The sequence below is a fragment of the Mus caroli genome, unplaced genomic scaffold (genome assembly GCF_978045245.1).
Source record: "Mus caroli unplaced genomic scaffold, Mus_caroli_1 scaffold_2, whole genome shotgun sequence".
NCBI lineage: Eukaryota > Metazoa > Chordata > Mammalia > Rodentia > Muridae > Mus > Mus caroli.
The window spans coordinates 139,934,843-139,947,130 of record NW_028227257.1 but is presented as its reverse complement, the minus strand read 5'-3'; the positions used below and the strand labels follow the sequence as shown (position 1 = coordinate 139,947,130).

The 12,288-nt window shown below is 43.2% G+C and overlaps 1 protein-coding gene and 1 pseudogene across 3 annotated transcripts in view; one reads left to right on the top strand and one right to left on the bottom strand.

Moving 5' to 3' along the window:
• Positions 1-12,288, bottom strand: part of Lrp1b (LDL receptor related protein 1B) — a 2,026,300-nt gene that overhangs the window by 362,748 nt on the left and 1,651,264 nt on the right. The window lies entirely within an intron of this gene.
• LOC110289305 (set1/Ash2 histone methyltransferase complex subunit ASH2 pseudogene) lies at positions 3,969-4,951 on the top strand (annotated as a pseudogene).

The window sequence follows — 12,288 nt, the reverse complement described above, 5'->3', positions numbered from 1 at the left end:
TTGTCACTGTTTAAAGATTGGAGCAGAAGCTGTGTTCCACTCACCAGCAGTCTCTAAATCCTGCGGCGGGGGTCGTGGGTAGCTGACGGTACCCCGGTGCTGGTCCAGCCGGAAGAGGCCTGTGGTCCTACACAGGCCGTTTTTCTGCTTCCCTAACTAATGCAGTCTCTGGTCCTGCGTGCAATTGGATTGGAGCAGAAGCTGTGTTCCACTCTCCAGAAGTCTTAAGATCCTGTGGTGGGTGTTGTGGGTAGCTGGTGAGTGTCAGCCGACCCTGCGCCCCAGCTGCCCTGGTGCTTTTCTGACCGGAAGAGGGTTGTGGCCCTATGTAGGCCGGATTTCTCTCTCCCCAACCAGAGCAGTCTCAGGTCCCGCGTGATTGGACTGGAACAGAAGCTTTGTTCCACTCACCAGCAGTCCCAAAATCCTGCGGCGGGGGTCGTGGGTAGCTGGCGGGTGTCAGGCAACCCTGCGCTCCCGCTACCCCGGCGCTGATCCTACCCCGGCGCTGATCCGGCCGGATGAGGCCTGTGACCCTACTCAGGCCGGTTTCTGCTTCCCTAACTAATGCAGTCTCAGGTCCCCCGCAATTGGATTGGAGCAGAAGCTGTGTTCCACTCACCAGCAGTCCCAAAATCCTGCGGCGGGGGTCGTGGGTAGCTGGCGGGTGTCAGGCAACCCTGTGCTCCCGCTACCCCGGTGCTGATCTGGCCGGATGAGGCCTGTGGCCCTACTCAGGCCGGTTTCTGCTTCCCTAACTAATGCAGTCTCAGGTCCCCCGCAATTGGATTGGAGCAGAAGCTGTGTTCCACTCACCAGCAGTCCCAAAATCCTGCGGCGGGGGTCGTGGGTAGCTGGCGGGTGTCAGGCAACCCTGTGCTCCCGCTACCCCGGTGCTGATCTGGCCGGATGAGGCCTGTGGCCCTACTCAGGCCGGTTTCTGCTTCCCTAACTAATGCAGTCTCAGGTCCCCCGCAATTGGATTGGAGCAGAAGCTGTGTTCCACTCACCAGCAGTTCCAAAATCCTGCGGCGGGGGTCGTGGGTAGCTGGCGGGTGTCAGGCAACCCTGCGCTCCCGCTACCCCGGCGCTGATCCTACCCCGGCGCTGATCCGGCCGGATGAGGCCTGTGACCCTACTCAGGCCGGTTTCTGCTTCCCTAACTAATGCAGTCTCAGGTCCCCCGCAATTGGATTGGAGCAGAAGCTGTGTTCCACTCACCAGCAGTCCCAAAATCCTGCGGCGGGGGTCGTGGGTAGCTGGCGGGTGTCAGGCAACCCTGTGCTCCCGCTACCCCGGTGCTGATCTGGCCGGATGAGGCCTGTGGCCCTACTCAGGCCGGTTTCTGCTTCCCTAACTAATGCAGTCTCAGGTCCCCCGCAATTGGATTGGAGCAGAAGCTGTGTTCCACTCACCAGCAGTCCCAAAATCCTGCGGCGGGGGTCGTGGGTAGCTGGCGGGTGTCAGGCAACCCTGTGCTCCCGCTACCCCGGTGCTGATCTGGCCGGATGAGGCCTGTGGCCCTACTCAGGCCGGTTTCTGCTTCCCTAACTAATGCAGTCTCAGGTCCCCCGCAATTGGATTGGAGCAGAAGCTGTGTTCCACTCACCAGCAGTTCCAAAATCCTGCGGCGGGGGTCGTGGGTAGCTGGAGGGTGTCAGGCAACCCTGCGCTCCCGCTACCCCAGCGCTGATCTGGCAGGATGTGGCCTGTGGCCCTACTCAGGCCGATTTCTGCTTCCCTAACTAATGCAGTCTCAGGTCCCGCGCAATTGGATTGGAGCTGAAGCTGTGTTCCACTCACCAGCAGTCCCAAAATCCTGCGGCGGGGGTCGTGGGTAGCTGGCGGGTGTCAGGCAACCCTGTGCTCCCGCTACCCCGGTGCTGATCTGGCCGGATGAGGCCTGTGGCCCTACTCAGGCCGGTTTCTGCTTCCCTAACTAATGCAGTCTCAGGTCCCCCGCAATTGGATTGGAGCAGAAGCTGTGTTCCACTCACCAGCAGTCCCAAAATCCTGCGGCGGGGGTTGTGGGTAGCTGGCGGGTGTCAGGCAACCCTGTGCTCCCGCTACCCCGGTGCTGATCTGGCCGGATGAGGCCTGTGGCCCTACTCAGGCCGGTTTCTGCTTCCCTAACTAATGCAGTCTCAGGTCCCCCGCAATTGGATTGGAGCAGAAGCTGTGTTCCACTCACCAGCAGTTCCAAAATCCTGCGGCGGGGGTCGTGGGTAGCTGGAGGGTGTCAGGCAACCCTGCGCTCCCGCTACCCCAGCGCTGATCTGGCAGGATGTGGCCTGTGGCCCTACTCAGGCCGATTTCTGCTTCCCTAACTAATGCAGTCTCAGGTCCCGCGCAATTGGATTGGAGCTGAAGCTGTGTTCCACTCACCAGCAGTCCCAAAATCCTGCGGCGGGGGTCGTGGGTAGCTGGAGGGTGTCAGGCAACCCTGCGCTCCCGCTACCCCGGCGCTGATCCAGCCGGATGAAGCCTGTGGTCCTACTCAGGCCGGTTTCTGCTTCCCTAACTAATGCAGTCTCAGGTCCCGCGCAATTTGATTGGAGCTGAAGCTGTGTTCCACTCACCAGCAGTCCCAAAATCCTGCGGCGGGGGTCGTAGGTAGCTGGCGGGTGTCAGGCAACCCTGCGCTCCCGCTACCCCGGCGCTGATCCAGCCGGATGAGGCCTGTGGTCCTACTCAGGCCGGTTTCTGCTTCCCTAACTAATGCAGTCTCAGGTCCCGCGCAATTGGATTGGAGCAGAAGCTGTGTTCCACTCACCAGAAGTCTTAAGATCCTGTGGCGGGTGTTGTGGGTAGCTGGCGAGTGTCAGCAGACCCTGCGCCCCAGCTGCCCTGGTGCTTTTCTGACCGGAAGAGGGTTGTGGCCCTATGTAGGCCGGATTTCTCTCTCCCCAACCAGAGCAGTCTCAGGTCCCGCGTGATTGGACTCCAGTATAAATATCTTTAACAGTTTATACTACTTCTGGTATTATCTCAGCAGGCTTTAGGACTAGTTATGTCTATTTTTATAATATTTCCATTATGATACACTTCTACTTGCATTGTGCAGCTTATCTGCTATAAACTTAAAAATGTAAGTCTGTATTAGTTTGGTTTTTTTATTGCTGTAATAAAACAACGTAACAATAAACAAATTTCAAAGGAAAGAGTTTATGTCATCTTACATTTCCAAATGAGGGCAGGAATTCAAAGAAGGAACTGAAGCAAAGGGTAGAGAAGGGTGCTACATACTGGCTTGCTCTTGCTTTTTCAGAATCCCTTCTTAGAGTACTCAGGACCAAACATAATGAACTGTGCTTTCCAACATCAATCATTAATTAAGAAAATGCAACATAGGCTTTCCCACAGGTCAATATATTGGGGACATTTTCTTATTTGAGATTCTCACTCCATAAGTGACTCTGGCTTATGTTGAGGTGACAAAAAATATAGCCAGCACAAACTCTGACTTAATTATATTTTGTGGTGGTAGAGAATTTAACACAGCCTTATACATTCTAGGTAAGTGATCTGACACTGAGCTAGAACTCTAACCATTCAAACAGTCTTTATTTTCAAATTAATTGTATTTAGTAGTAGGGAAAAGATAATTGAATATAAGTATATAATTTTTTTCAATACTGGAGAAAAAAAGAAATTGCTTTCTCAAGTTTATCCTTCCTAGATTACAAAAGGAAGGATAAACTTAAGAGAACAATTTCTTTTTTCTATTAAACATATATTTAAAATAATTTTAATTAATATATATTATATAAAATATATATTACAAAAAAGAATGATATAATGTAATCATACAGTTATTATATATATATACATATATATATATAATTTTTAATTGTGAAGCTGATGTGTCCCAGTTACACAATTTAATTTTTCTATTTTCTCAACCATAAGATACATATGCTCTGAAGGAGTCGCCATTGAGATGCGGATGAAGAAGGAGGCCAGGACAAGACCAAGATGGCAGGGATACAAACTTGGTTAATATAAGTGGTCTGTAGACAGAGTCTGCTAATGGAAAAGATACTTTGGAAGGTACTGGAGACACTTTAGAAGTGATGGATACCTAGGCAGGCTCTGTAGATGAGGATGGGCGGCAGTTGGGAGAAGTCGAGTTGCAATGCAGAATATGTGCAAAGTGTTTCATCGCTGACACCTTTGGAATAGACACATCGCCATGTCTGCCTTTTATGACCAACTACATCTTCCACTGAAATGTGTGCTATCACAGTGGGAATACCTGCTTTCTCTGGAAGCAAGCAAATTTAAAAGAAATGAGCCTTAGTGCTTTAGTGAACTTAACGAGGTAGTCTCGAAGACAGGATGAACATCCAAAAACCATGTTCTCCAAAGATACAGATGTTATACCAGTTATTGATAAATACTGGGAATGTATGACTACCAGACAGAGACATGGAAAAATGACTTGGCCCAATAACATTGTCAAAACAGTGAGTAAGAAAAGAGATGTGTTCTTGTAGAGGAACACCCTGATCCAGGAAGCAAAGACCCAGAAGAAGATAACCCCAAGTTGGGACGTTTGGATCAGAATCTTAGTAACATTGGTCCTGCTTATGACAAACAGAAACAAAGCAGTGCTGTATCTGTTAGTGGGAACCTAAATGGGGGATTGCAGCAGGAAGCAGTGGGAAAGCAAGAGGAGCCAAGCATAAGTAGTAAGATGGCGGACAAGAGGGACCACAAAGAAGTGACCCTCTATTTTCTGCTCAACATCTTCCCTTCTTATGGCTATCCTTTGGAACATCCATTTAACAAAGATGGCTATCGGTATATTCTAGCTGAGCCTGGTCTTCATGCTCCTGACCCAGAGAAGCTTGAACTTGACTGCTGGGCAGGAAAACCTATTCCTGGAGACCTTTATGGAGCTTGCTTATAGAAATGAGTCTTGTTAGCCCTACATGATCGAGGCATGTAAGTTTTAATGATCATTTAGAAATTGTGCTGCTTAGTTCTTTGTTCTGGGAAGAGGGAATCCTCACTGAGAAAATGCCCCCATCAGGTTGGCCTGTGGACAATCTGTAAGGCATTTTCTTGATTGATAATAGATATTGGAGGGCTTAGCCCACTGGAGGTGATGCTATCCCTGGTTCTGGGCTATAAAAGAAAGCAACTTGAACAAAATATGGAAAGCAAGCCAGGGATTCTGCTTTAGTTTATGTGCTGCCTTCCCTCAGTGATGGAAGTAATGTGGAACTGTGCTCAGAAATAAACCCTTCTCCGCAAGTTAAAAATAAATAAAAAGATTCTTATGCTCCCTTTCTTCCACCACTGCACATCAAAGTACTGCACATACTTCCTGTGCATCCCCATTTCACTTTGCTTCAGCCATCCTGGCCCCATCCTTATTTCACTCCTCCCCTCCTCAGACTCGACTTCATTCTAACTCTCTCTGCCTAGGGTGTTCTTCTACCAAGCATCTACCTGGTGCCTTGGCTTCCTGGTGCTCATTTCCTTCCCTCCTCTATTCTAGTCATCTTAATGAGGATTTCTTCACTACTGCCTAAACTCTATACTTCCTTTTTGTTCAAATACTCTTCACTATAAAAACAATTTCCATAATCCTCTCATTTCCTTTTTGCCCTACTGCTGAAATATACCCACCCTTCAGGATAGAGTTTTGATGTAGAATTTTCTGGTTTCTTTGGAAAGTCAGTTATGTCAAGGAACCTTTTGCTGAAGCAGACACAGGTGAAAAGATACTTTGCTAAAGTCAACACAGAAAAGGACATATGATGAAGGATTCTTCGCTAACGACACACACATGCTAGTTCACCTTATATTGCGTTGCTGAGCTCTGTTTGTTGTGACTCCATAGAAAGAAATGAACCAGCTTCTCACCACTTCCATGAACTCAGGCTAATTGGAATAGTGATGAGAGCTGAAATAGACTCACATGAAATTTTGGGAAGACAAACTCATGTGGTGAGGCAAGACCTGTGGGAGGACATGTGATGTTTGGACAGAGTATGAATTGAACCAAGAGATGTGGTGGGAGGCTTGCTTTGCAATGCTTCCTGTTATCTTCTCTTTGCTGATCTTTGCTTCTTTCAGAGAGGCACTACAGAGAATCTGAAGTCCCTGCTGTTCCTGGTTGTTCCTGCTACCTTGTGCTGCCAATTGAGCTGAGGCCTGGGTGTTTCTGCTAGGTCAGCCAAAGCTGATGATTCGTGTTTGTTATTCTGATACTACATAACTGGATTCCTGGTATATTTGTGAAGTGTTTGCTAGTGGATCAAGTGAATGGAGCTGCCACTGATGCCGATTCCTGTGAACTGAACTGCTGATTTCCTGACAGTGCAGATTGGATTTGATCCAAAGAACAATTTCTAAACAGGCCCATATACCCCATATCCTAATAACCTTTCTTTTACACTACCCCAGGTGGGTGGTAGGCTAGAATGGAGGCTAAAGAATTTAGGAACCCATATTAAAGAGGTTTTGAAAAATTGAAGACAACAGACATTCCTTTGGTTACTCCCTTAAATGGCAAGGGAAGAGGTGCTAAGAAGAAAGGAACACTAATGCTGATTTAAGTAGGTACAGTAATTGTACAACTCTGGGTTAAAGCATTTTTAATAATTAACTCAAACAAATCAGTGGTCTTCCTCTACTCAAAGGCTAAATAGGCTGAGGAAAAAAATTAGGAAAATGACACCCTTCAGAACAGTCACAAATAATATAAAATACCTTGGTGTGACTCTAACTAAGCAAGTGAAAGATCTGTATGACAAGAACTTCAGCTCTCTGAAGAAAGAAACCGAAAAAGATCTTGGAAGATGAAAGGATCTCCCATGCTCATGGATTGGCAGAATTATTATAGTAAAAATGGCTATCTTCCCAAAAGCAATTTACAGATTCAATGCAATCCCCAACAAAAGTCCAACTCAATTCTTCACTGAGTTAGAATGAGCAATTTGCAAATTCATTTGGAACAACAAAAAAAACAGGATAGTAAAAACTATTCTCAACAATAAAAGAACTTCTGGGGGAATTACTGTCCCTGACCTCAAGCTGTATTATAGAGCAATAGTAATAAAAACAGCATGGCATTGGTACAGAGACAGGCCGGAAGATCAATGGGATAGAATTGAAGACCCAAAATGAACCCAAATACCTATGTTCACTTGATAGTTGACAAAGGAGCTAAAACCATCCAGTGGAAAAAAGACAGCATTTTCAACAAATGGTGCTGGTCCAACTGGAGGTCTGCATGTAGAAGAATGCAAATCAATCCATTTTTACTCCTTGTACAAAGCTCAAGTACAAGTGGATCAAGTATTGCCACATAAAACCAGATACACTGAAACAAATAAAAGAGAAAGTGGGGAAGAGCTTCGAATACATGGGCTCAGGGGAAAAGTTCCTGAACAAAACACCAATAGCTTATGGTCTAAGACTAAGAATTGACAAATGAGACATCATAAAATTACAAAGCTTCTGTAAGGCAAAGGATACTGTCAATAAGACAACACAGCAACAAACACATTGAGAAAAGATCTTTACCAATCCCATATCTGATAAAGGGCTAATATCAAATATATACAAAGAACTCAAGAAATTAGACTCCAGACAATCAAATAACCCTACTAAAAGTGTAGTACAGAGCAAAATAAAGAATTCCCAATTGAGAAATATCTAATGGTGGAGAAGCACCTAATGAAATGGTCAACATCCTTAATCATTGAGGAAATACAATTCAAAAAATCCCTGAGATTCCACCTCACACCAGTCAGAATGGCTAAGATCAAAAACTCAGGTGACTGCAGATGCTGTCAAGGATGTTTAGAGAAGAACACTCCTGCATTGATGGTGGGATTGCAAACCGGTACAACCACTCTGGAAATCAGTCTAGCAGTTCCTCAGAAAATTGGGCATAGTACTAACTGTGTACCCAACTATAACACTCCTGGGCATATACCCAGTAAGTGCTCCAACATGTGATAAGGATACATGCTCCATTGTGTTCATAGCAGCCTTATTTATTATAGACAGAAGCTAGAAACAACCCAGATGTCCCTCAACAGAGGAATGGATACAGAAAATGTGGTAAATTTACACAATGAAGTACGACTCACTTATTAAAAACAATGACTTCATGAAATTTTTAGGCAAATGGATGGAACTAGAAAATATCATTCTGAGTAAGATAACCCAATCACAAAAGAACACACATGGTATGCACTCACTGATTAGTGGATATTAGCCCAAAAGCTCACAATACCCAAGATACAATTAACAGATCACATGAAGCTCAAGAAGGAGAAAGACCAAAGTGTGGGTGCTTAGGTCTTTCTTAGAAAGGGTAACAAAATACCCATGGGAGATGATATGGAGACAAAGTGTGGTGCATAGACTGAAGGAAAGGCCATCCAGAGACTGACCCACCTGGGGTCCCATCCCATATACAGTCACCAAACCCAGACATCATTCTGGATTCCAAAAAGTGCATGCTGACAGGAGCCTGATATAGCTGTCTCCTGAGAGGCTCTGACAGAGTCTGACATACAGAGGCAGAAGCTCACAGCCAACTATTGAACTGATCACTGGGTCTCCAATGGAAGAGTTAGAGAATGGACTGAGGACCTGAAGGGATTTGAAACCCCATAAGAAGAACAAAAATATCAATCAACCAGACCCCCCTCCCCTGAGTTCCCAGGCACTAAAATACCAACCAAATAGTACACATGGAGGGACCCATGGCTCCAGCCATATATAAAGCAGATGCCTTATTGGGCATCAATGGGAGAAGAGGCCCTTGGTCCTGTGAAGGCCAGATGCCCCACTGTAGGAAATCTGAAGGTGGGGAGGCAGGAGTGGGTGGGAGGATATGGGCACTCCCTAATAGAAGCAGGAGAAGGGGAGATGGAATAGGGGATTTCTGGGGAGGGGCAATTGGGAAAGGGTATAAGATTAGAGCTGTAAGTAAATCAAATACCCAATAAAAATATGTGTCTTGTTACAAAAAGCTCTAGCATTATCAGACCTAGTACTATTTCATGTAATATTACATCTAGAAGATAGAAACAATTCCATTCTAGCTTCTCAGAAATACTATACTATTCTTATAAGAAAAATATCAATAGGTACTTGGTATGATTCAAAGGGTAATAAATATTTTTTCTTCCATGAATTCAAATGGCATTTGTATAAAATCCCTAGGCTAAATATTGAGGTAATATAAATCTTGCCTGCTATCTCGAATGCCAAATACAATTACTCACCAGATGTAGATAACTCTCTGTAGCTGTCTTTGCCAACTTTGTGTGTTCTTTATTATTCCACAGTTCTCTACCCCCTTTCTTTAATCCTTTCAACCCCGCCCCGCAAACACTAGATAAGAGAGAAAAAAATAATACACAAAGGAAAGAAATCTCTGAAAAAAGTCAAGGTTTGGAAAGGGGGCCAGGTTACTTCCTGCTGATTAGGGACAACTCTCTGTGTCTAATAAGCATTGAGATATCTAAAATGTGTCTAGTCCCTGAGAACGTAAATGCTTATTCTTAAATGGTAGGGAAATTAGTAGCTTTCTATAAAGGTATCTCAAAAGATAAGAAGGTAGGCTTTTATTTCCTCTCTCCTTGGGAAAGGAAATGGAATGGTATAATAGGGCCCATATATTAAACAGAAGAAAATAATCTATTCTTCATTCCTGTTTATATGATGTCACCTGTTACCTGCTTCTATAGGTCTCTTCCCCGTTAGGCCTACCCATGGGATACTAACTTCTCATTTTCAATCTCACTGTATAAATAAAAACTGTCTAATCTATGTCATCCATTTCTACATCATCAAAGGTTAGGAAACATTTTCAATCTTTCAAAGATCTTGACAAAATTAATATAAGACCTAGAAAATAAGATGTTAATAAGGGATGAAGAAAACAGATCATGTCTCAACATGTAACTTATACAACTCTCCTGATATCTAAAAACAAACAAACAAAAACAAACAAAGAAAAAGCAGAGATGTGAGTACATCACTGTGGTGTGTCCACTTGGTCCCTACTGCAGACAAGCTCTCAGGTGCATGAGAGAGCAGGGCTGTGACCAGGAAAGAACAATGAACATTCATGTACACCTCAGTATCAATTCCAAGTCAGAAGTAATGACTGGGTCCTGACAGAATAAATGTTTTCCTTTTCAAAGCACAGTGTAACAGCCTACCAGGTAATTACTTTGATTTCAAATGTCTATAATTCCAATTCGCAGGATAGCTCATAATAGCTCTGTGAGAAAATGAGGATATGCAGATGAAGTCTGTCAGTGTGTACTTATACAGTCAAAAATGGAGAAGAAACACTAGAGCCTGAATTCACAAAACCTAATTCATAAGAATTATTTTTTTACATCTGGTTTAAGGATTCCTTTGGAGAGAACTGGATGTGGATAGAACCTTTGAGACTCTCAAGTTAGAGGTATTATTTCAATAGTTTATTGGGAGGGCTGCTTCAGCAATATCCTCTTCCATTTGTCAATTTGTTTTCTATTTTCAAACTAAACACTTACAGGTGAAAGAAAAGACAGAATATACTGTGTCCCTGGGACACATCCTTCTGTCAGTCACAATGCTCCTGATCTACCCAAGCATTATGACAAAGATGTGCAATCATTGGGTAATTTATTTCAGCAGTATATCAGCAGGGTGAGCTTTCAGAAGTGTGACTTCCAGACTGGAGTCCGGCATCATGATCTTTATTTGCTTTTTGTTTGGGTTCAATGTAGAGGACAGAGTGGTAAGAGTTTCAGTCAGGACTGCAAACTACTTTTGCCTACGTGTTAAAATGGCTGCAGAAACCCAGGTAGAAAAAGTGAGGATCAATCCTTTCATTTAATGCTTCTCTTCAAACATGTTATAATGCTATTAATACTTACATATCTTCATGTCTTACAGATTTATAATGAGAACCAGTGAGTGCATATGTTTTCTTTTTACTTCTTTGCATTTTCTACTGTAATAATGATAATTTGCCTGGATTATACTGAGAGCAAGTGGATCTATGTATCTTCTATTTCTTACTTGGTGATTTTTCCATTTCAAGTTTACAGAATGAGTTTAAAAAATAAAGTCTTGAGCAGAGCATTTATTAATATTTTAAATCTCAAACTGCAAGAATTTTTATTTCTCTATCAATCATGTCCATGTAATTTCTTATTCTATACCCATTGTTCAAATTTACTCTTTCCTGGTGGTAAACAAGTACATAAAATTTTGTCATGTTAACTAAAATGGCCTCATTACAGAGCAGGGCTCTCTAGATTGCATAGGAGTTTGGAAGGTGAAGCTACTGTCACAGGTCACCTTGTCATCCATATGCTGCTCACACCTGATTCAGGATTCCAAAATTTTAATATCTTTTCATTAGTCATTGTCTAGGGACTGCTCATTTCTTGTATTCCATACTAAAGATGTCTCAAATTATAGTTAATAATGTGTATGCATTTTCTAATAAAGATTTGGGAACTTCTTAGGTCTATATCATCATTGGCCCCAGATTAGAATTTATTGAACCGGAATCAGAATTATAACCCTAAATGTGGTGACTCACAATTTTAAGCTACCAGTTTAAATACCGGAGAATCCCAGAAAGAAGTTACTGCAAGTTCATGGTCAGCCTAGTCTACACAGTGAAATCCACACAGGCTTAGTGCAAAAACTTACCTCCAAAAAGCAAAACAAAGCAAAACAAAACAAAAACCCCTAAACTAATTACTTTGTATTTCATGAACGCTCAATTTTTCAAATGCATGCTAAAACTGTTGAATCTTTTATTTGCGAAGTTCAATAATAGTCTCTATAATGTAACTCCAGGACTACAGAAAAGACATAAACTACATCTAAAATCAAACCCATCTCTTTTTAAGTGGCATTAAAGTGCTATTTTTTCTAATAATATAAAGAAAAAAAGTAAATCCTACAAACTCAATGATTTCTTCGAAAGATCAAGTTCTTGTAGCATTTTGTATGTGGGGTGATTTGAGTTGTACATCCTGCAATGTTTGTTATTTCTTACTCTAGTGTTCATGGCAAAATTGAGATAATGATAGTGAGGATTATGATGATGATAATAATAATAGTTAAACTGACAAAAATGTCAAATATAGGCTGAAACTATTATATAACTATTAAATGGTATCTATAACTACTAACCCTCAAGGTGCCAATGAGCTAGTTCTCAGAAACCCACATGATAGAAAGAGAAAATGGATTTCTGCAGGTTGTCTTCTGACCCTATACTTTCCCATTACACAAATA